Source organism: Musca domestica, unplaced genomic scaffold (genome assembly GCF_030504385.1).
Source record: "Musca domestica strain aabys unplaced genomic scaffold, Musca_domestica.polishedcontigs.V.1.1 5, whole genome shotgun sequence".
NCBI lineage: Eukaryota > Metazoa > Arthropoda > Insecta > Diptera > Muscidae > Musca > Musca domestica.
This window is the reverse complement of record NW_026712346.1, coordinates 13,577,933-13,599,882: the sequence shown is the minus strand read 5'-3', so window position 1 is coordinate 13,599,882 and position 21,950 is coordinate 13,577,933. Positions and strand designations below refer to the sequence as shown.

General features: G+C 34.8%; 1 protein-coding gene and 1 long non-coding RNA gene across 3 annotated transcripts in view; one reads left to right on the top strand and one right to left on the bottom strand.

Annotated features, from left to right (window-relative positions):
• The window catches only part of LOC101898939 (plasmanylethanolamine desaturase 1), a 60,577-nt gene that overhangs the window by 19,422 nt on the left and 19,205 nt on the right, over positions 1 to 21,950 (bottom strand). The gene's annotated exons all lie outside the window — the stretch shown is intronic.
• Positions 20,526 to 21,791, top strand: LOC131804951 (uncharacterized). The gene is made up of 3 exons (XR_009343396.1): positions 20,526 to 20,904; positions 20,960 to 21,065; positions 21,133 to 21,791. It is a non-coding gene; the product is annotated as an uncharacterized LOC131804951 (long non-coding RNA).

Genomic DNA, 21,950 nt, shown 5'->3' with positions numbered 1-21,950 from the left:
AACTCTCTAAGTTGTACAACCAGTTGTATTGTGTGTGGCTTGCATAAGGAAATAAGGAAACATTAAAGGATTAAAGGATATTTTCAAGAAATAAAGGAATTCTATTGAGTGCAAAGGCAAAATTTGAAAAGCTTAACAATGAAAATTACCCGAATTGAAAATTCAAGATGGAGCTGTTATTAGGAAAAAACAAATTATGGAAACATCTTATCGAAGGACTTTTAATCTTATCGAAGAGGTTTTAATAAAAAAAAATTGCTAATCAGTCGGAAATTGACGCATGAGATTCAAAGGACGATGAAGCACGAGGACGACCAGCTTGGGCAGCTGAAGACTACCATGAGAAGAACACGCTCACGAACAAAGTATTTTTAATATTTTTAAAACTTTAAGAAGGAGGCAACGCTATTAGCCTCATCAATTCAATTAATGATTTATTTGCCAAACTACGGGACGTCGGTGAAGAACGTTTATCTGATAAATGGTGTGCTGCCATGCTTTAAAGCAGTCTTCTAGAAGAAGACAACGAGTTATTGCAGAATATGAAAGAAAACAACACGCAGCCAACGTAGTGAACGATTTAATGTTAAAAGTAATAGCTGGAAACAACAGCACGTATAATTTTTGCATGAAGGCGGGACATCAAAAGAGGAATTGAATTAAGTATAAACTTTAAAAAAGTAAGAAAACTGTCTCTAAATCTATCGAAAAAAGGAAAAGAATTAAATAAGAACGAAGATTATCTATTCAAATTTGCCTAGGATAAGAAGTTTTGCTGGCTCGTGTATTCAGCACCAATATGTCATACAGTCAGTGAAGAACATTTTTTCAAGAATATTAATACGAATTACAAAAGCTCTATCGAATTAGCAAATGGTCCAACGGTTTCTATCGAACGTATTGGTGAAGGCGGAATTATGTTTTTGGTAATCAGCGTACGATTATGTTGAAAGAGGTTCTATATGCTCCTTATTTGGTTGGTAATATTCTCTCAGTAAGACAACTAACAATATTCGCCCACAGCGTGCCATTCAAAGATGAAGATTGCTGCATCAATTTTGGAAATAAACATGTCGGAATGGCATATGTTCCGGTTTTGTTTATGCAGTATTGTAACACAACGAAAACTGCATCCACCAATGGCACCGGCAGCTTGGACATCGTGATCCAAAAGCACTGGAATAATGTCTTAAGAAAAATTTGTTGAGAAATTAAATAAAGTGGATTGTGGAATAAAGGAAATTTGTGAAACTTGCGTTGAAGGCAAAATGACTCCATTGCCATTTCCAAAGCAATCAACAACGAAATATTCAGATGTATTGGAATTGATCTACAGTGACGTATGCGGACGAATGCATACCACTACACCATTTCGAAAAAGATTCGAGGTAACATTTATTGATGATAAGTCCAAGGATTGAAGAATTATTGATCGAGGAGGAAATAAAAGAAAATCCTAAAAAGCCAAATGCAATCAATTTTCCAACTGATAACAGTAGTAATAGTAGAAAAGAAGAAAATTCAAACAATATTCCAGTCGAAGAAAGCAACATATGAAGGGCTCACAGCTATACCGAACTAAGTCAGAAAAATATAATTCGAAGATATTTAGAGGTAAAGTAAATGCACTGCCATTAATTTTTGGAAGGAATATTTTAGTCTACCAAAAGAAAATGTAAAAATCTATATTCAAAATTAACTAATGATATTAATTTAAAATAAAAATAATTTAAATATATTACTAAAAAAATATTCAAAAACAAAAAAATCTACTTTGGTTCATTATTACTGTGAATAAAATTTCAAGATTTCACAGCTAAAGCGAACCAAGTCAAAAAATAAAGTACACCTAAGTCTGTTTTTACACGGTAGATTGGTTCCAGAAGAAGCCGTGTAAAAAAAAACCGTGTAAAAAAGACATTGATCTTATACAAAAATGGGTGATTTGTTCCTAATCTCTAAAACCTATTAAAATTAGTGAAAAACAAGAATTTTTATTTTTTTCTTTACCAAACACGTCTTATTGCATTAACAGTTCACAAAATATTAACACGTTTCAATTGCTCTGACCAGTAAATTTTATTGTATGCACATAGTGCTATTCACATTTGCTTTGACCAGTAAAAATTGTTTGTACGCGCTAAAGGGGAATTCACTTAAATCTTAAAGCTAGTGTTCGCAAACTATCGATGGTTTCAGACTTTTTTCTTTCATAAATACTTTTTTTGTGATATGAACATACTTCGCAAAAATTAAATTTGACAAAAAAATTAAGTACATAAAATTTCAAATCGTGCTAAATGGAATAAACTCGTGTAAATAAATTAAAAATATTCAATTTTCAAACCGTGTTATATCGAAACCGTGTACAAAAAGACCGTGTAAAAACAGACTTAGGTGTAAAGTGTTCGTTATTAAAGGGCTGCAAATGTGACTATTTTCTCTATTTATGCCAAATGCTCGATGCCCCGTCATGTCGGTCACACTCAACCCCATCGTCATAACATGTGATGACCAATAAAAGGGGATGTTGAATAGTGTGTCATTCTATCAAAAAAACAACAACAATTATGAAACAATTGCCAACGAAAAAGACACACAGGTGATGAAGGCAAAGCGCAATCGCTACCTGATTTTCCGATACGTGAAAAAATAAATTTTTTGTAATAAAGGATTTATTGGCGAATACTAAAATATTAAAGGTACTTCTAATTGGTCCACACAAAATTTTCACATTTCGTGGTTACTGACGAAACAATCTAAAATGTTAATCCCTATTAAAAACAATAATCCCCTGAAAAATTTTCTTATTTTGATTATAATTTCATAAATGTTTGCCTCCGGTAGTGAGGTGTAAATGTGAATGAGTGCTACTGTAATTCACGTAACAACACTATATACTTCCATTATTCAATTCTGTGCATATTCTGTTATTGAATGATAGTCAAATCTCTGCCCACAAACTTTAATTTTAAAAGAACACTATATGTAGATAGATAAGTAAAACAAGTTAAAAAGCAGTAAGTTCGGCCGGGCCGAACTTTTAATACCCTCCACCATTTGCAACGAATTTGGAAATTTTCAAAAAATAAAATCCTTAAAAAATTCTGTTAAAATTTTAAAAATACCGAATATAGCCGTTATTTTGGGGTCTATACGACGTGGACATACATAGACATTGTTTGTGATAAGCCATTACCATATTCAAATTCGAAACTTGAAATAAACGGTGAATAATGTAGCTAAAATCATCAAAATACCGAATATAGGGAGGTACCGTTATATGGGGGCTATACGAAGACCTGGACCCGCACAGACAATTTTCTGTCACAGACTGTAGTTCCCATAACGAACTTCAAATACCAATTTTAAAACAATTCCGGTGAATAATGTCGCTAAAATCATCAACATACCGAATATAGGGAGGTACCGTTATATGGGGGCTATATGAAGACGTGGACCTGCACAGACAATTTTCTGTCTTAGGGTGTAGTATCCATTTTGAACTTCAAATACCAAATTTGAAACAATTCCCGTGAATAATGTCGCTAAAATCATCAAAATACCGAATATAGGGAGGTACCGTTATATGGGGGCTATATGAAAACGTGGACCTACATGGCCCATTTACGAACTTAACCTGCCTACTGGAAAAATAAACATGTGTGCAAAATTTTAGCCACCTATCTCAATTCATTCGAAAGATAGAGTGATTACAACAGACAGACAGACGGACAGACAGACAGACAGACAGGCGGACATCGCTAAATCGACTTAGAATTTTACGCTGATCAAGAATATATATACTTTGTTGGGTCTGATATGAGTATTTCGAGGAGTTACAAACGGAATGACAAAGTTAATATACCCTCCATAGTATGGTGGAGGGTATAAAAACATTAAGTTCGGCCGGGCCAAACTTTTAATACCCTCCACCTTAGGGTAAAGGAAACATTAGAAGAAATGTGGCATAAACCATCAAAATACCGAATATGGGGAGGTACCGTTATATGGGGGCTATATCAAATCATGGACCTATACATACAATGTTTCGCCAACGGAGCTAGAACCCATTATGACTACAAATACCAATTTTCAGACAAAACCCTGAAAAAATGTGGCAAAAATCATCAAATTACCGAATGTCGGGAGGTACCGTTATATGGGGGCTATACCAAAACGTGTACCTATAATTACAATGACTTGCCACACGAACTGAGACCCATTATGATCTACAACTACCAATTTTCAGAGTAATTCTTGAAAAAATGTGTCAAAAGTCATCAAAATACCGAATATTGGGAGGTACCATTATATGGGGACTATATCAAAACGTGGACCTATACAAACAATGTTCCGCCACACGAACTAGATCTCATTATGACCCACAAATACCAATTTTTAGACAAATCAGTGAAAAAATGTGGCAAAAACCATCAAAATATCGAATATCGGGAGGTACCGTTATATGGGGGTTATACCAAAACGTGTACCTATAATTACAATGACTCGCCACACGAACTGAGACCCATTATGATCTACAACTACCAATTTTCAGAGTAATTCTTGAAAAAATGTGTCAAAAGTCATCAAAATACAGAATATTGGGAGGTACCGTTATATGGGGACTATATCGAAACGTGGACCTATACAAACAATGTTCAGCCGCACGAACTAGATCTCATTATGATCCACAAATACCAATTTTAAGACAAATCAGTGAAAAAATGTGGCAAAAACCATCAAAATACCGAATATTGGGAGGTACCGTTATATGGGGGCTATACCAAATCATGGACCCATACATGCAATGTTTCGCCACCGGAGCTGGAACCCATTATGACCAACAAATACCAATATTTAGACAAATCCGTGAAAAAAGGTGGCATAAATAATCAAAATACCGAATATCGGGAGGTACCGTTATATGGGAACGTGAATCGATATATCTCATTTTCAATACCAACCATCCTAGACACAATACAAATAGCTCTGCTAAATTTTGCCGCTCTACGTCAAATAATGTGGGCTGTATCGTGATTTCAATAGACAGACGGACATCGTTAAATCGACTTAGAATTTTATGCTGATTATGAATATATATACTTTATGGGGTCTACGACGAATATTTAAGGATGTTACAAACGGAATGACAAAATTAATATACCCTCCTTTATAAGGTGGAGGGTATAAATATAGACAAACAATATTTATTTATTTCTTTTTTATGACCAAAATTTTATGATAATCACCAATAAATTGGGATTGTTCAGTATATATTTCATTTTTTCTATTCATTTGATAATGTCTATGCACATTTGGTTATTGAACTCAATTTTATATTTGTTACTTCAAAATTACAGCACACACAAAAACACACCATCACCGTCGAAAGTAACACACACTCTCAATATTTAAGCACACGTACACAAATGACACACAATTTGACGATGACACGGTTCGATGTCATCGTTGACACCCTGCATTTATGGAGAACACCATGCAAATATTCGAGTCAGCCATGCCACGATCGAACTTTAGACAATGGCACACATGAATCAAAATGGGGGATGTTGTTGGTTGTCATTACCTATCAAATACAGAGCGCATGATTGAGTAGAAACATAGACAAATGAAAATATAGACAACGAAATGCTCTCACCGTTCATCTTCGAAAAAAATCGGATCAGCAGATGTCGTCTATATCGTTTCAGGGGTTTGAGTGGGAATTTTGAAGTCACTCAATTCAAAAATGTTAAAAATAACAAAAACTGTAGGATATTTGTCAGTTAAAAATTATTTCAGAATAAAAGAAATGTGAAAATTACGTGATGACATCGAAAAATATGGGAATATTCCAGTGAAATTCTTGAAAAACGATAAAATGTGTTTTCGAAGTCGAGTGGCTTGAACGCGTAAATCAGCATGTTAACTATGCAAAACATTATGAGAGCCACCTGGAAAAAAAGACAAAACTAACTAACTAACTATTGTAATTGACAATCATTGTGATTTTTAGGAAAATAAAATAAATTCATTTTTTTAAAAAAATATATTAATGTTAAAAAGACAAAGGAAAATTTAAGGTTTCAACCATGGTACAATGATATCAAGGTAGGGCTATGATACCATATGATTTTAATTTTTTTATTTTCTTGGCCTAATATGTCATCTTTATTTGTTTATGTATGTGTTTTCTTTTCAATAACAAAAAAATTGTTCAGAAAAAATTCAAATTCGGGTGTTTTCAAAATGTTCATTTCAACGCATGCATCGACAAAATCTAGAGTTTTTGTAGCGAAATAATCCTTTAGAAATATATAGTACATGATTTTGAAAAGAGGTGTTGACCTTTCATTCAGTTATCGCGGTTTTCAATTATTTATTCAAAATAAATGCAACAAGTTGTTTGATTTTTTATTGTTTTGATACTAATTCTGACATTACAAGCCAAACAGGTAGACCTCTATACTTGCAATTTTTTCAAAGTTGACCTACCTTCTCTTCATTGTACCATGGTTTCAACTATGATAGAAATAAGAAGGTAAAGTCATGCAATTATATGTTTACATTTTTATACCCTCCACCATAGTATGGAGGGTATATTAAGTTTGTAATTCCGTTTGTAACACCTCGAAATATACATTTTAGAATATATTCTTGATCAGCATAAAATTCTATGTCGATTTAGCGAGGTACGTCCGGCTGTTCGTCTGTGGAAATCCCTCTAGCATCCGAACGAAATGAAGTAAGTTGATAAAAATTTACTCAAATGTGTATTATGTCTACAGGACTTTTGGTATTGAAAATGGATCATGTAGGTGCACGTCTTCGTATAGCCCCCATATAACGGTACCTCCCGATACACGGTATTTTGATGATTTTAGCGACATTATTTACCGGAACTATTTCAAATTTAGTATTTGAAGTATTTTTAAGATTTTAACAGAATTTTTAGTGGTTTTATTTTTTGAAAATTGTAAAATTTGCACCAAATGGTGGAGGGTATTTAAAGTTCGACCCGGCCGAACTTACAGCTTTTTTACTTGTTTTTTTTTTTTTTTCAAAGTTATGCATTTGACAACATCTCATTAGTTGTGTTCCAGAACCTGCAAATTAGTACTAATTAGCACTAATTCTGCTACAACGCGTTCCCGTACTCCAAAAACTAGCAAAACTTGCAGCTCTCTCGAGAAAAAAATGGCGCTGATTGGTGCATATTTCTGCTTGTTTTAGCTACATGAATTTGGCCGAGCAGAAATGTGCATATTGTAAATTTGACATTTAATTGGCAGGGCAAACAAGGTTGAAAAATGTATTGATACATTTCAATAAAGAAAATGATCAACTTGAAAACTAAAGGAAAAACTAATATTTGTCGTGCAAAAAACAAAAAGAGAAAATATGGAGCAACTGATGTATTTACTTTTGGATGATTCCAGCAGTGAAGAGGACTGGCTGAATGAGGAATCAGATTATTAATTATTATTATAAATTATTAATTTTAACTTATCGTCTTCAATACTCATTTTTTAAATGTTGGCGCTCTTTTCAGTAAGGTTTCACCAGTCCGATTTAGGCTGTTTACTTTTGGAATTTTGAATTTTGACATTTTATCGCATTTCTGCTAATTTTCCGTTCCCTTACTTTTTGAGCAAACCTAAATGAGAATGACATTTCTAACTGTTCTCTCTTCTGCTAGTTTTACTACTAAAAAAGTACTGGAACACAACTATTGTCAAAATGTATATTTATAAATCCATTGTGCATACAAATCAGAGATGGGAACCAGCTTTCTAGACAGGGCAATTTGACAGAGTAAATTACACAAAATCCAGAGACGGATATGCTTATTTGAAATGACTTTACCTTCTTAATTTTACCATGTTTTCAACAAATATTTACACATAAAAAATTCGTCATTTCCGTCTTTATCATTTTTGGAGTTGGCAAATATTCCTCATCTTCATTACTGGAAAAATCACTAGCACTGCTATCCATACTATACTATACTATACTATACTATACTATACTATACTATACTATACATTTATAGAAAACACTAATTTTTTTAATATTGCTGAAAAATGAAAGACAATAAACACGTGCTCACTAATAGTACTGATTCAAAGTGAAACACATTGACTTGGTTCATTTTTGCTTTGAAAAAAGTCGAAAATGACTTAGGTTTTTTACCGTTATCTTTGGAATGAAACACTTTTTGACATTGTGCTTTACAGAGTAAACAGAGTTTCCATATACGGGGACATTGGCACTAATTTCGGCATTTTTTATTTTTCATGACTTGGTTCGTTATAGTGAGCCCTCCATATCAAGTGTTGCCCAGCAACAAAGAGACACTAGAACTTCGAAAAGGACAAATAAAGGTTCTGCACCGAAAAGACTTATTGAAGAAATTTGTATAATGAATGAAATTAAAGTACGGAAGTCATATGGGGAAGCAATGGGAAGCGAATGTTTTCAATGTTTGGAAGCTATGCGGATAAAATAGATTCGCATCAGGTCAATAAGTCATGGGAACTTGTTACAATTCCGCCATAACGAACAGCAATCGGAAGTAAATGGGTTTTAAAGTGAAACGCGATGTTAATGGTCAAATAAATCGAATTGGAGCTCGACTTGTCTCTCAATGGTTTTCTCAAAAATTCGACGTAGATTTCGACAAGTGTTGCAACACACACTTCTTTCCTAATTCTTTTGTCAATTGCGGGGAAAAAAGGAATGATAGTGAATCTCTGAAATAATTTATATAAACCAACCTCCAGGATTTCAAGATAATGATGGACAGGTTTGTCTACGACTTAGTGTTGCAACCCACACTTCGTTCCGAATTATGTTGTCAATTGCGGGGGAAAAAAGGAATGATAGTGAATCATTTTGCTGTAAAGACTGCATTTTTGAATGTTAAGATCGCTGAAATAACTTCCAGGATTTCAAAATGATGATGGATAGGTTTGTCTATTGAAGAAGAGTATTTATGGACTAAAACAGGCTGCTTAATCTTGGAATATGGTTTTACACGAAACACTTGAAAAAATGGGGTTTAACCAATGTGAAAATGATTTATGTTTCTACTATGGAAATATTTATGGAAAATTGAGCCATATTCTTTTTTATGTCGAGAAATGAACTACATTTGTAACACTTTGTCAAAGAATTTTAAAATCGCTAATTTGTGAGAAATAAAAAATTATCTTGGAATAGAACCAACTAAAGATCTGAAAGGAAATTTTTAACTCTGTCAATCATCATATTTAGGGAAAATTGTAAATGAATATGGTATGCAAGATTCGAAGAATATAAAAACCTCCATGGATGTTAGTAACGGGAAACCAGAAGAATAAACACTTCTTGAATCAAATACGAAGTATCAAAAGTTAATTGGACAACAGTTGTACAGGGTGAGATGAAAAAACTGCAAACAACTTCAGACTGCTGTCATTTCTAAGCCACTCCTCCGACAGTTGTTAAAATTATTCCAGCGACAGCCCATTATATTGTTTACAAGCGTTAAAAAGCATTTTGGTGAGAATTTTCCAGAAAAAAAAGTTATTCGTGATGAAATTCAAGCGTGATAGTTTGATTTCCTTATATTTGGCTGGAAACCCACAAGTGGCTATCGTTAGAGCACTTCAGCATTTGAATGTCAATAAAAGGAAGTGGACGGAAGAAAACAGCAACATCGGCAGAAATAGATTGAAGAAGCGACTTGATCGAAACCCGCGCCACAGTGGCCGAAAAATGGCACCGCAAAAAAAAGAAAATAGACTCAAAAGAGCTAAAGAGTTGCTTGTCTTGGCCGAAAGTGGTGAACTGTGGTGAAATTGATCGTGTTTACTTGCCGAAGAGGACAGCTGAAAATGTACACATGATGATGATGGTGTGGGCCGCCATAACAGCCGATGTTCGCTCTCCGCTCGTATTAATCGACCGTGGCATAACAATAAATGGCGAATATTATTGCGAAAATATTCTGGAGGGTGTATTAAAGCCTTGGGCACGCAAACATTTTGGCCACAGACCTTGGACATTCCAACATGACTCAGCACCATCACACTCAGCACCCATGAATGGTTATAAAATGAGGTTCCTCGCTTCATTTCCATTGCACAATGGCCACCAAAATCTCCAGATACCAATCCGTTGGACTATTGTGTCTAGAGTATTTTGGAAAGCAAGGTTGGTACTAATAATACCAAAGTGTCGATCATCTCAAGCAAGCGTTTCGCCGGGAATGGGCCGAAATACCGCAGAGCAAAATTCGGGCAGCGTGTGACGTATTCATTGGCCGTTTGAAGGTCATAATTCGTGCCAAAGATGACCAATTCGAACAAATCTAAACATATTCTAAAATTCTATGGTATATCCGACATTTTTTACTTCCATTCAATAAAATTTTTGAAAAAAGTAAAAATTATGGTTTTTGAATTTTTTTCAGCTTTTTATCTCACCCTGTATGTAATGATTGAACTTATGCTTAGCTAATCATAGAAATAATGTATCTATCTATTCCAATCGAGCTGCAGACGAATAAAGTTGATACAACGAGAAAATCTTTTTTTTTTTGTTTTGGGAAATATTAAATCAAATATTCGCTAAGACTTAAGGCTTCACACTTAAGGCTCCATAAACAAGCGAACCTGAGAACGAATGCTGCACGTTTCGGCTTATTCTGTCCCAGAATGAAATACTAATAAAAACAATATTGACAAGTAAAAACCCTCAGCCTTGCGTTTGAATTGTTCAAACTGTTGACACTTTTTGGGGGAGGATCCGAAGTAGTGGGCTAATATTGTCCATATCGTATCTCACCTAAGTCTGATATAAATATTACAACGTTCCAGATTGGACTACTTCACATTTTATGAGATATGTGATAATTTAAAAAAAAAAAAATGTTGTGCTGATACTTATAAAAATATTGGGATGTTGAAAACATAAGGAAATTCTAATTTTTCTAATTTTATGCAATGAAAAAATCACTGACTTGTTGTTGAGAGATATAACTATAGAATAATGCGACTCTTTGTGGCGTAGGAAACAGAATGAGTGCACCAATGTCTAACATCTTCACAACAGATCTTGTGTTAGTAGAAATATTGTAATGAGCGAAGTTTGGAAGGAATCAGATGCTTATTTCGGATTTTATGAGAGATATAATTATGCAAAATAAAATTTTGAACATAGGGGAGGTGCCAGAAGGAGTGGACAAATTTATCCCATCTTCACATCAGATCTCTTGGTAATACGAATATTGCGATGTGTGACATTTAAAGAGAAATAATTATTTAATAAGACGATTTAGCCATGTCCGTCTGTGTGTCTGTCTGTCTGTCTGTTGTAATCACACTATCTTTCGAACAAATTGAGATAGAAGGCTACAATTTTGCACACATGTATATTTTGCCAGTAGGCAGGTTAAGTTCGTAAATGGGTTATGTAGGTCCAAGTTTTCATATAGCCCCCATATAACGGTAACTCTCGATATTCGGTATTTTGATGATTTTAGCGACATTATTCACCGGAATTGTTTCAAATTTGGCATTTGAAGTTCGTAATGGATACTACATCCAAAGTCAAAAAATTATCTGTGCAGGTCCACGTCTTCGTGAAGCCCCCATATAACGGTACCCCCCAATATTCGGTATTTTCATGATTTTAGCGACATTATTTAACGAAATCGTTCCAAATTTGGTATTTGAAGTTCGTAATAGATACTGTAGCATAAAACAGAAAATGGGCCAAGTAGGTCCACGTCTTCGTATAGCCCCCATATACCGTACCCCCCGATATTCGGTATTTTGATGATTTTAGCGACATTATTTACCGGGATTGTTTTAAATTTCGCATGTGAAGTTCGTAATGGATACTTCAGCCCATGCCAGAAAATTGGCTGTGCAGGTCCACGTCTTCGTATAGCCACCATATAACAGTACCCCCTATATTCGGTGGTTTGATGATTTTAGCTACATTATAAACAGATTTTTCTTAAAAGTTTCGCATTTAAATATTGTAATAACTTATGACAAAAGTTGCCTATGCAGGTCCACGTTGTCGTATAGGCATTCGGTATTTTTAAGATGTTAACAGAAATTTTAACGGATTTTATTTTTATACCCTCCACCATACTATGGAGGGTATATTAACTTTGTCATTCCGTTTGTAACTCCTCGAAATACTCATATCAGACCCAACAAAGTATATATATTCTTGATCAGCGTAAAATTCTAAGTCGATTTAGCGATGTCCGTCTGTCTGTCTGTCTGTCTGTCTGTCTGTCTGTCCGTCTGTCTGTCTGTTGTAATCACGCTATCTTTCGAATGAATTGAGATAGGTGGCTAAAATTTTGCACACATGTTTATTTTTCCAGTAGGCAGGTTAAGTTCGTAAATGGGCCATGTAGGTCCACGTTTTCATATAGCCCCCATATAACGGTACCTCCCGATATTCGGTATTTTGATGATTTTAGCGACATTATTCACGGGAATTGTTTTAAATTTGGTATTTGAAGTTCAAAATGGATACTACACCCTAAGACGGAAAATTATCCGTGCAGGTCAACGTCTTCGTATAGCCCCCATATAACGGTACCTCCCGATATTCGGTATTTTGATGATTTTAGCGACATTATTCACGGGAATTGTTTCAAATTTGGTATTTGAAGTTCAAAATGGATACTACATCCTAAGGCGGAAAATTATCCGTGCAGGTCCACGTCTTCGTATAGCCCCCATATAACGGTACCTCCCTATATTCGGTATTTTGATGATTTTAGCGACATTATTCACCGGAATTGATTTAAAATTGGTATTTGAAGTTCGTTATGGGAACTAAAGTCTGTGACAGAAAATTGTCTGTGCGGGTCCAGGTCTTCGTATAGCCCCCATATAACGGTACCTCCCTATATTCGGTATTTTGATGATTTTAGCTACATTGTTCACCGTTTATTTCAAGTTTCGAATTTGAATATGGTAATGGCTTATGACCAACAATGCCTATGCATGTCCACGTCGTATAGACCCCAAAATAACGGCTATATTCGGTATTTTTAAAATTTTAACAGAATTTTTTAAGGATTTTATTTTTTGAAAATTTCCAAATTCGTTGCAAATGGTGGAGGGTATTAAAAGTTCGGCCCGGCCGAACTTACTGCTTTTTAACTTGTTTCTTTTGGAAATTGCCAAATTTGCACCAAATGGTGGAGGGTGTTAAAAGTTCGGCCCGACCAAAATGGTATAAAATGTTATTTGGTATAAAATATTAAAATGTCTCCGTCAAATTTAGTGAAAGTCGATTCAGAATTGGATATGCCTCCTATAGAGTGAGATGAAAAAACTGCAAATAACTTCAGACTGCTGTCATTTCTATGCCACTCTTCTGACAGCTGTTAAAATTATTCCAGTGACAGTTCATTATATTTTTTACAAGCGTACAAAAGTATTTTGGTGAGAATTTTCCAGAAAAAAGCTATTCGTGATGGAATTCAAGCGTGATAGTGTGAATTTTTTATATTTGGCTGGGAAACCACAAGTGGCCTTCGTTAGAGTACTCCAGCATTTAAATGTGAATACAAATTTTGTGACTCGTACCATCACTCGTTACTGTGATACTGGTAGCTTAGCCCGGCGACAAGGAAGAGGACGGAAGAAAACAGCAACATCAGCAGAAATGGTTCAAAAAGTAAAGAATAAAAATGGCTCGTAAGCTGAACATATCGCAATATTCCATTCGTCAAATATTGAAAAATAAGCTCGGGGTAAAGCCATTGATATTCTAAAAAGAAAAGAATTTGGTTTTCTCCAATGAGAAAATATTCGTTGTCCAGCTGTTTGTAAACAAACAAAATGATCGTGTTTACTTGTCAAAGAGGACTCAAGCGCCGGCCGTGGTTATGGTGTGGGCCGCCATAACAGCCGATGGTCGCTCTTCGCTCATATTAATCGACCGTGAGATCAGAATAAATGCCGAATATTATCGCGAAAATATTCCATAAATCGTGCCAAAGATGACAAATTCGAACAAATCCAAACTTATTCTAAAATTTAATGCTATTTCCAACATTTTTTGCTTTCATTCAATAAAATTTAAAAAAAATTAAAAATTGTGGAGTTTGACTTTGTTGCAGTTTTTTTATCTCACCCGGTATATATTAGTTCCCTTTGAAACCAAACTGTAACTGCTCTAAAGCCAAATGTTGATAGGTGGTATGATCTACTTCAAATAATTTCTTTTGTTACGGGAGCTCTTTTAAATAGCCATAGTGGTGTAGGGTATCATATAGTCGTGCCCGACTTTTTACTTTTCCTTACTGGGTTTGTTTTCTGGTTTCTGCGCAAATTCTAACTTGTGGACGAGAAGCGTACCGCAGATGAGAAAGTCAAAAATATTTACGTTCGTTTTAATGTACATACGAGTACGCCGTTCAATATCATACTTTACATTCACGATTCTCATTTGTTCTGAAAGTTTTTAAAATCCAATCAATTTTATCTATTTTGAGTTTTAGTTGTTGTAATTTATTTGTTCGACAAAAATAAACTACAAAGATGGCACATATTTCTTTGTAAATGTGACTTGATTTTGCGTTGAAAATGTTGTCTGGGAAATTAGTGTAGAGAGTAGAGGAAATTATTTTGAGTCAAACGGTCGTATCGGTCGGCAAAAAGACAACTCACTCTATATGTCTTTTGTGTATACAAGCAAATAATTAATATACAAAATAATTCTGACAATTTGGTTCGCTGGGAATGTATCTACATACATGTGTATGTACACATCTGTGTGCATACGTCTTAAAATATTCACGTGGAATTGTTTTACACAGTGTTGCCAACATTTTGAGAACTAGAAGCCTAATTAAAACCCAGAAAAGCGTAAATGGCTTTCCTTAAAAAAGCGCTATGTATTTTTTTCTAACCAAAATGCCAAAATTGTCAATAAAACTCTTTTTTTAAACTAAATACTGCTTTATTCAAAAATTTAGATCGTATCTTATATAAACATTTCATGTACATAAGTGCATACATATTTTTAAAAAATATGATATATTAGGAATATTTTACATTTTTACAAACAATTATGTTCTCCTATGTCTGCATCAGTTTCTTCATTTTGCCATAAGACAGTTTGTAAAAAACAGTTTGGCTTTTTGAAAACCTCCTGTGTAGAAATTTCTACAGATATTTGACGGCAGGTCATATTTGTCACAGCCATTTTTAATATGTAAAATAGAATTTACAGAATTTAAGGATAATCTGTTTCTGATTTTCGATTTATATAAATTCATAGCACTGAATGCTCTTTCTACTTCTGCATTTGAGTATGAGAAGCTTAACAGTCTTATAACGAATTCTGATAAATCTTTAAAGGGATTTTGCCCTATGGAATCTTTGAACTCATTTACTTCTATCCAGATCTATCTATTATCAATACTTAGTTTCATATTAGAAATGACATCCGCGTTTTTCTCGTTCATTTTACTTTTTCTTCAATTGGTTTATAATACACAAAATTCTTCGTTTTAATTTGGTTTATAAAAAAATTTGCAGTAAAGAACTTGCCATACTATCAAAATTTTCGAATGTATAAACATTGCCACATTTTAAAAACTAAAAGCACCAACCGAAAAGATGAAAAGCGTACGTACAGTGTTTTTTTTTTTTTTTTTTTTTTTTCGCGCTATGCCCACTATTTTGGCGTTTTGGGGGGTCTAAAAAGCACCATAAATAGCGCGATAAGCACTAAGTTGGCATCGTTGGTTTTACACATTTATTCGCCGTTATTTTCCCAAGGAGAACAACACAATTATATCTCTCTCGCATTAAATTGTTGCTACTCTTTACACATGAATTTACACGTGCTGTCATTCATCATTGTAGTATATTTGGGTGTGTTCAGTTGTGTCGGCATGAACACGACCATAATTCCGACCAACGGTAACTACTTCTTTTATGCTGAACTTCCAGTCATTTCTTCCCGAGAAATTGCACACACGCACACATTTTGCCACTTTGTGTTGAACAAACAAAAATAACTTTCCCCAATACCCCCACACACACAACATGCACCCAGCCAAATCTGTTTATCAGTGGTGCAAAAATAACGCCTGCCTGGAGTCACTTACACACACAGACACAAACATCCACAAGCGGTGAAAAAACTGGCAATGTTTACACTTATTTGTGGCACACCGGTCATCAAGCTCGAATTGACTGGTCATTCCTGCAGATTTTTATCAATCAAAATTTTTGTGATTTTATGGTTGCGGAATTGTGAGTAAATATGGGTAAAAGTAAATGTTTGAATTTGTTTATTTTCTGTCAGCGTTGGGAATGAGTACTCACCCAACTAACAATTTTTTCCGAGGGTTCTGATGTCCGATTTTTTGTCGAGATTTTCTGCCGTTTCTTCAGAAAAGTTTCCGAGTAATCTGCACATACTTGCTTCTTTTGTTTTGTTTGAACAAAACAAAGCAAAAGAGACAAAAAACAGCATATACAAAGAGTTAACTCTTTTTTGGGAGATTTTCTAATCCCAGCAGTCCGCTGGTCATTACAAATTAATACCCATCCAAATGTATGCTATTTTGTCAATAGGAAAAAATGAAATAACAGTGGTTAATAGCATACAACTAGCATCCGATTTAGATGAGTCGTATTACTATTACAAAATCCATATTAGAATTAAAGAACATACAAAATATAATAAAATGTGTCTGTTTAATTTAGAATTGTATTGAATATTGCTTTTTATTGACCCCTGGTTTGGTCCTTAATTATTCGTTAAAATGTACGCGCTATGGTTTATTGCAACCTTGTGCTAGCGCCTTTGACGTTTTAACGAGTAATTATTTGTCACTTGTTTTGCCGCCTCCTTTAGACATCAAGGAGTATTTCGCTGTCATTCGGACAGACAACACCCGCAATATCGTTTGCAGCACATATCGTTGTGCATAGATAGGCATATAGTTGCCAAAGGTAATATTGTTACCCAACCACCAAACTAAGAATAAATAGTTCTATATTATATTAAGAAAATCTTTGTGTTTTATTTATCTTCTTTTTATATTACCCCCCTACGGTCCACTGCTCGACGCATTCGGCATTTTACTCCCATCGGCGGAGCCCCTCTGAGCTAAACATTGGTCCAATCGAACCGGATATTCCAGCCCTCTTGGACGCTTTTGGAAACCACAACATACAGTCCATTACTCCTGCATTACAAGGTACGTATAGTGCAGTGTTTTTAAGTGAGCTCGCGTTTTTAAATTGCCGCGACAATAACAAAACATTCGGTTTTGTTTAGGTACAAAGGTCGTTTTACAACGTCACCTCTTTGCCTCTTGTTTTGTTGCCCGCCAATCGTCGGCTTCTATTTTGGATGCTTGCATTCGGCAGCATCATAATCAAAACAAAACTCCAAAAGAAAATTATTGCAAAAATCGTTTGCTAATATTCTTTTTGTTTTGGTTCGTTTCAAACAACAAAACATTCAATATTTCTTTCGTTGATACCAACAAAAACGTCGTCGTTGTTATTTCTTAGTTTGGTGTGCTTTACTAACTAAAGCAAAGATCGCAATATTATTCTTTTTGTTTGTTCTGTCCGCTTTAATATTGCATATTGTTGTTGTTACATTTATTCTCTTTTTCTCGTTGTAACAACAGTCAAATTCAGTTTCTGTTTTGTTTGTCGCAAACAACAACGACACTGTTTGAACCCCCACCGCTGCTTGCTTGCTTTGTCGTCGTTCTCTGATCAGCACTTGTTGTTTGTGCATTGTTAGATCAGTGAACGAACATAACAAACGAAGGAAGAATATTTTTGTTGATTCCTCTTTCTGTCGTGTCCGTTTAGGTTGAGTAGCTACACCACGTTGGTCGGTCACTTTTGTTAGTTACATTGTTTGTTATAGGACATCGGAAAGTTGCAACTAAAATAAAATAATTTAGTTAATTTTATTCTTTTGTTGTTGTTTTGGAAATTTAAAAATTAATACAACCTATAGACGGTAATTCTGGAAAATTAAATAAATAAAAATAAAATAGTTATTTTATTTATTTTTGAATTTTTCCCCAAATTGGTTCAGTGTTTTTTTGTGATAATTATGGCCTTCGCTCCTCTACAAAATTTCATAAGAGACTCAGACGCTCTGATAGAATTTGGTGCACAAATCGGTGCAGTAGATGATGGTATAGATATTAGTTATTTAGAGGAAAGGAAGAGAAAGTTAGAAAAACTATGGCAATCGGTAAATAAATCGTTGCGTATCTTAGAAAATTCGGAAAATATAACAAAAGAACGTCTGCATTTGGCAGAAAATAAACACAACGCTTCTTTAAACATTTATTCAAGCACTATGGCCACAATTAATAGAAAAATTATAAAAACTCGTTGTGTATTAAAAAATTTGATTAAAAACGCGGATAAAAATCAAGAGCAATCGGCTCAATCTCTTTTGGTTCCTGAATCGCAGGAAAATATTGCCGCAAGTATTTCTTCTAGTTGTGATATCGTTCACAATATGGCACTGCCCCCCATTGATATTGATATTTTTGAGGGAGATTTTTCTTCTTGGCCTTCCTTTCGGGATTTGTTTAGCGCCATTTACATAAAAAACTCTCGTTTGAGTGATGTCGAACGCATGTTCTATTTGCTTAATAAAACTGCTGGAGAAGCTCGGGAAATCGTTTCGCAGTTTCCTCTAACTAATCGTGGTTTTGCTTTCGCATGGAAAGCATTAAATGATGAATACAACAATATTCGATTATTGGTTCATCATCAACTAAAGTCGTTGCATAATCTTCCGATTCTTGAGAAAGAAACTGCAGTGGGTCTTAAGGAGATCCGACGGGGAATTAATAGTTGCATTTTTTCTATGTCGATCTATAACGTTCCCACAGATCAATGGGATCCGATACTTGTCTTTCTATGCCTGCAACGCTTGCCGGAAGAAACGACAATGCTATGGGAACAAGGTATTAAAAACAAATTGGCCCTTTCTTCGTGGAAAGATTTAGACACCTTTATTTCAGAAAGGATTAACACGCTCGTGTGTTTAGAAGGTTATAGAGAGAAATCCATTCCTTTGCAGGATTCAAATTCGCTTGATACCGTTAGAAAGTCAAAATCTAAATGTTCGTCTTCCCCTTCTATTGGAAAATCGTGTCGTCTTTGTCATGAGAAAATTCATCGCTTTCATTTTTGCTCAAAATTTAAGGAATTATCTCCCGCAAAAAGGTTTGCATTCGTCAAGCGCCACGAACATTGTATAAATTGTTTGGCAAAGGGACATAAACTAGTAAATTGTACTAGTAAAAATAGTTGTTGGAAATGTGGTCAACGTCATCACACGTTATTACATGGCGAGTCATTAAAACCGAATAGTTCGTTTCCGGTTCTGACTCCAAAGGCTTCGTCAAGCACAGCAAAATCGTTGTTGTCAGCTTCAGCCCCAGTTTTTCGTCCCTCGAAATGCATATCCTCCACATCGGTTGGAGTCGAAAATCAAAAATCTAATTTTGTTCGTTCGAAATCGCTGTACAAAATGTCTAAAAGCAACCTTATTAAGTTTATAAAAATGCATTTTTTGGAAGGTAGTTATAAAAAGAAATTGAAAGTTGCAAACAACGTTGTAGGACGACCTTCGCGTAAAATCGGTCTCACGACTGCTGCCGGTGTATATACCGACATTGGCACAGGGTCTCAATTGGAACCCCCCTCGAATATCGTTTCGGGAAACACTTAGCTCGATTGAAGTCCGAATCTGTAACTGCAGGTTCATCTGCGGCTTCAAAGTATTACATATCGTGTATTAACATAGCTTCATTGAAGTCCGAATCTGTTACTGCAGATTCAACTGCGGCTTCATATTATCGTTGTAGCGGAGATGGATCCCGAATCTGTTACTGCAGGTTCATCTGCGTTTCCATTCCCTACATTTTGTTCGAACAAAAAGCTCACACTGCACTATGCATCCCGTACCTATTATTGGAACTAAATTAGATTAAGTTTAATTGTGTTGAAACATGCTTTGATGTTTCAAGGGGGTCGGCATGTTTAATTTAGAATTGTATTGAATATTGCTTTTTATTGACCCCTGGTTTGGTCCTTAATTATTCGTTAAAATGTACGCGCTACGGTTTATTGCAACCTTGTGCTAGCGCCTTTGACGTTTTAACGAGTAATTATTTGTCACTTGTTTTGCCGCCTCCTTTAGACATCAAGGAGTATTTCGCTGTCATTCGGACAGACAACACCCGCAATATCGTTTGCAAGGCACATATCGTTGTGCATAGGAGGCATATTGTTGCCACAGGTAATATCGTTACCACCCACCAAACTAGCAATAAATAGTTCTATATATTAAGAAAAACTATTGTGTTTTATTTCTTTTTATATTTCCCCCCTACGGTCCACTGCTCGACGCATTCGGCGTTTTACTCCCATCGGCGGAGCCCCTCTGAGCTAAACAGTGTCCATCGCACTTGCATCTGAATCGGATGTCGATAGATTTCAAACCCGTCCAGCCTTCGCTTACAATGTCGGTAGATTTCGGACCGCTGGGATGTTTCTCTAGAAAAGTTTCCGAGTAAACTGCACATATTCGTTTCTTTTGTTTCATTTGAAAAAAAAAACAACAATTCTGACATCAGCAGAGAGTTAACTTTTTTCTGTTGAGATTTTTTACCGTTCTTTTCGAAAAGTTTCCGAGTACTCTGCACATGCTCGGTTGAAATTATTTGAAGAATTTTGTGTATACCACTTTTGTTTTGGTTTTTTGATCAGTTTGTCGGCAGAATTTGAACGGAGCACGTGTGCAGTGTGTTACAGTGAAAAGTTAAAATGATAATTAAAGGAAGATTTGGACCTTCAGAACCTTGTGGTAAGTAAACATTTTTCTACAATTTCTACTTTTATTAATATCTTCAATTGTTTAGCTACACCGTTTAAAAAATCAACGCCACGACAATGTGAACACGTTTTCGTGGCACGATATGCACCAAAATACTGTAAAGGACATCTATTTTATTAGGCTCCTTAAAGGTTTATACCCTTGTGTTTTAAACTTTTTGATAATGTAAATAATATATTTTTCATTTTTATTATTTAGATGCGGAACTGGAACATATTCCGGGAACTACCCATATAAATCATTTCTTCAACTCGGCTAAAGATAGGTTTAACAAACTGTAATTATATTAATTTACACTGAATTTTAATTCCCGCATTCCTTATATTTTACAAAAAGACTTAATAAAAATGTTCTATCATTAAATTGAAAAATATAAACAGAAAAATATAAAGAAAATATCTAAAAATTAGATAAAGTTTTAGTATTTCGGTTTTTCGATCGAATTTCGTATCAAACATCCGAAAAATTTCCGAATTTTGCATTAAAAACATCCTATTATTTTCCTATTTTCGAATGAATTATTCGATTTTTTTCCGATTTTCGAATAAAACTATAGAATATATAAACTCCAAAAATGCATGACATGTATTTTTATGGTGTTAGTGAAAATTTGTATGTATGCTTCACACCTACGATACTTTTTTTGATTTTTCTCGTTCATGATGCTCGATTTTGACGTGTGTGGAGGGATCATGCATATTCTTATTTGCGACGTTTTTATACCCTCCAACACAGTATGGAGGGTATATAAAGTTTGCTTCCGAACGAAATGAAGTAGGTGCATAAAATTTTACTCAAATGTATATTATGTCTGCAGGACTTTTGGTACTGAAAATGGGCCATGTACGTCCACTTTTGGGTATAGCCCCCATATAATAGTACCTCCCTATTTTCAGTATTTTGGTGATTTGAGCCACATTGCTCACCGGAAATAGATACTAGAGCTTATGACAGAAAATTGTCCGCGCAGGTCCACGTCTTCTAGTTTCAAATTTGGTATTTTAAGTTCTTAATGG